The 3,928-nt window shown below is 42.3% G+C and overlaps 1 long non-coding RNA gene across 1 annotated transcript; it reads left to right on the forward strand.

Moving 5' to 3' along the window:
* The first annotated feature begins 522 nt into the window (after positions 1–522).
* Positions 523–3,540, forward strand: LOC123082158 (uncharacterized). The gene is made up of 4 exons (XR_006438960.1): positions 523–858; positions 962–1,134; positions 2,357–2,428; positions 3,515–3,540. It is a non-coding gene; the product is annotated as an uncharacterized lncRNA (long non-coding RNA).
* The last annotated feature ends 388 nt before the right edge of the window (positions 3,541–3,928 follow it).

Consider the following 3,928-nt stretch of genomic DNA (forward strand, 5'->3'; position numbering starts at 1 on the left):
AAAAAGTGTAGACTACAATTGTTGTTAAACAACAATTATTACTGTTTTCATAAAAAAAATATTACTGTTTCATATTCCTGTTCATTTTTTAAAAAATAATAATAAAAAAGTGTAGACTACAATTGTTGTTAAACAACAATTATTACTGTTTTTATAAAAAAATATTACTGTTTCATATTCATATTCATATTCATTTTTAAAAAAATAATAAAAAAGATATACTAATGGCGCACCGGTCTGGTGGTGCGCCATTGCTATCTAAAAAAAGATTTCTAACGGCACACGGACGGGGGGTGCGCCATTGCTATCTAAAAAAAGAATACTTATGGCGCACTGTTCTGCTGGTGCGCCATTGCTATGAAAAAAACATTCTAATGGCGCAACGCCAGGGGGTGCGCCATTAGTAATCTTCCCCCATCCATACACTTCGTTCCTCCCTCTCGCCAGACACTTCGTCCCTCTCCCTCCATCGCGCCGCTCCCTCCCTCGTCCCTCCCTCCACCGCGCCGCCGCTGCCCCGACCCACTGCGCTATAGCCGCCCACGCGCCCCCGCCGCCTCCCTCTCCCCTTCCTCCCCCTCGAGCGCCGCCTCCCCCCGAGCCTCGCCTCCCCCCTCCCCCCCGAGCACCGCCTCCCTCGCCTTCCTCGAAACCCTAGAAACCCACAGGAGATTTGGAGCCTCGGAGCCGCCGGAGACTTGGAGCCTCGGAGCCGCACCATGTTCACCAGGAGAGGAGGCCCCACATCCACCAGGAGAGGAGGCCCGCGACCTCCCCACCGTCTATCCCCGCCTCCCCCAAGCTCGCTGTCTCTGCCCTCCGTCGTCTCCGCTCCGTCCACCACCTCATCGTGGTCAGGTAACCCTCCTCCCTCTGCCTTTGTTCTCCTCTCTTCCTCATTTTTTTATGCATGCCTGCCTGTTATTCTCTGGAGAGATTGAGACTTTGTTTTGTTGCTCAGGACTCTGTTTTGTGTTGACCATGAATCACTGTGAAAAATGCTCTTGTCAAGGTGAAATCACTATGAAAAATTCTCTTGTCAAGGTGAAATCTAAGCAGTACTGTACTGGCAAGAAAAAAAGGATAAAAGACAAAAATTATTGTCATCTAGGAAGGGGTCGTATGGAACCGCAGGTATGTTTTAGTATTTGAGAAAAAAGAAGATAATCTGTGTGGAAAGCGGGATTTTGTATGGCGTTGGGCGTGCTGTAGATGTTCGCTGGGAGGTTTGCTGGTGGGTACACACATTAGAATCCTGAAAATACAGTGCTTGCTGAGGACAAAGATAGGATTCTTGGGGAATTTGGCACATCTCTCTTTTTTAGGTGAAATTTGCACATTTTTTGCCATCACCTGTTGTTGGGTGGTGAATTTAACTAGAAACCACAAAAGCATTTACAGGGTCATCTCTTGAAAAACATGTTGCTGGGTGGTGAATTTAACTGTCATTGCATGTTCATTAGGGTTTAGTTTGTTGTTCACAATGCTCTAATGGTTTGTCAGTGAATCGTGGTGCAATGTCATGATATTTCTCTCTATTTTCTAGATTATGTTGGCTTATGTTGTGAGAGTTGGCTCAGTAGCTTGTAAGCTTGTTCTTGAGTCCACCAAGTTAGCCCTTTTCTGTTTTCTGGATTCTGTTGGCTTATGGGAGAGTTGGCTCAGTAGCTTGGTTTCTGTCCTAAGCTTGTTAATCAGCATGTACATTTCTGTCATATATTGCTAATGTCTGCTCAGATGTGTGCTTGCTATTGTCACCTGTCTTTTTTTCTTCTACATGATATGGAACCTTATGATACTGCACCAATAGCCTTTGTCCATCCAAGTTATCAAACTATGTGAACTAGAAACAGAAATAGAGAGAATCGATCATTACTTTTCTGAACTGTCGCAGAAGCCTCAGTAGTTCTTTCAAGTTACATTGAAACGCTTGTTTCACAATTTTTACTAAAAATCAAACAAAAATGTTTTCTTAACTCAGAAGCCTGTTACTGCACCTGTACTGCACATTATAAAGTCTCCTAGTACTTAACCCACCCAAGCTACGAGGCAAACATATCAGAACTTGCAAACATTTTATTACTTGTTGCATTGGAGGTTCATCTTGTCTTGAGGCAAACAAATCAGCATTGGAGGCTCATCTTTGAGGCTCATCTTTATTACATATCAGGTGGCATTGTCCTAGACTCCCTAGTTGTGTTGTTAATTGTGCTTCTATTAAAAGAATTGGGAGTTACTCACTGTACTAGAACTCTGTAGGTTGAATTTTGGTTAAATAATACTGACGTTATGAGAATGTAAGCACCTATTATTGCTACTGATATCATTGGCTCATTGCTGCCTTTGTGCAATGCAGAACTGTTAAGAGTGATTTGGAGGATTCAAGATTCTGTGAAGCTCTTTTGACATTTAAAACTCAGAACTGAAGGTACTTAATAAACTCAAAAGCATTGATGATAACTCTTGTTGCCTAGAAACAGAGGTAGTTTACATATTGCATTGCTGGTGTTTGTTTATGTTCAGAGTTTAAGCATGTCTAGTGTAGTGTAGTGTAGTGAGCTTGTTCTAGTGTAGTGAGGTCTGAACCATTGCACGATGTAGTGTAGTGTAGTGAGCTCTGAACCATGTTTAGTGTTGAGTACTTCAAGTTTACTGAACCTATTCATTTTTGTGGACTTAGTGAACATGATAAGACAAGCCAGATGCTCTATTTTTAATTAATAGTAATCCATGATCAGCAACAGTTTCTTTCACTAAATTTCAGTTAACAGCAATCCATGATTTTTTTCAGCTAAAACTATTCATGATTTTTTGTTGGGTGACCTATTAGATCTGGAATGGAAGCTCACATAAGTTGAGCTGATTTTTGTCCATATGAAAGCAGAGGACCATATGGTCTGTGGCCTTTTCATCCATATGAAAGTAGAGGCACATTGTGGTGCTAGTTTGCTGGGTTTTGTCTTCGACCATCGTGTCGTGATGATTTTGCAGGTACCCCGAGAGGCCCTTGAGTTTGCCGGAATGTTGATTAACTTCCGTTCCGGAAAATTCGGGTACTCCATATGTCTTATTTTCAGCAAAGATCATGCTGAAATTTTCCGTGAATTTTAGCATGACTTTGCTAAAAATCGGACATATGGGGTACTTGCTACTAATGCATGGTCCGGGGTATTTTAGTACTTAATTAAGTAGGATCAACTGCCCCGCCATTCTTGCTGCATTAAACCATAGGTGGCAATAGAGCCAAGTGATTAGGCCCAACTTAGAATTCTCGTTAGCATCGATAAACCCTAGATGATAAACCCAACATAGGTGGCAATAGAGCCAAGTGATTAGTGCCAAGTTATTAGGCCCAACCTAGGGTGCCTCGGTGTCAATGAGAACCTAAATGATGTACGCTTAGGCTTTTAGGGTGCCTCGGCGTTGACAAAACATAAATGATGAAAGCTTAGGCTTTTAGGGTGCCTCGGTGTCGACAAACCCTAAATGATGTAGTTTTGAATTATGAACGTAGGATATGTTGTCATCATCATCGGACGACGAAAGTCTCCCGGCGGAGTGCGACTGGTGCCACGACGATCGAGGTATGTGCGACATGCCTCACCTGGACGATGATCGGCGCTTCAGCATTAAGCTCGAGGAGACCTTCGAAGTTGAAACGGTACACAACGATGACAAGTGTTATTTTCATAATTAAGCATGACTTCAACTATTTCAACGTGTAATTTTTATCTTTTACAATTCGAGTATAGCTTATCCCATGCCATGCAAGACGCTATGTCTTGGAGAGGATGGATTTTGAAGACCATGAAATTTCTGAAACAAAGAAAATTCACCTAAGGACTCATCACGATGTGGACTTTGAAGTAAATCTATATAATTCTGAGAGCGTAACCCATTTTGGTTGCAAAAATTGGGAAGCATTTTG

Source organism: Triticum aestivum, chromosome 4A (genome assembly GCF_018294505.1).
Source record: "Triticum aestivum cultivar Chinese Spring chromosome 4A, IWGSC CS RefSeq v2.1, whole genome shotgun sequence".
NCBI lineage: Eukaryota > Viridiplantae > Streptophyta > Magnoliopsida > Poales > Poaceae > Triticum > Triticum aestivum.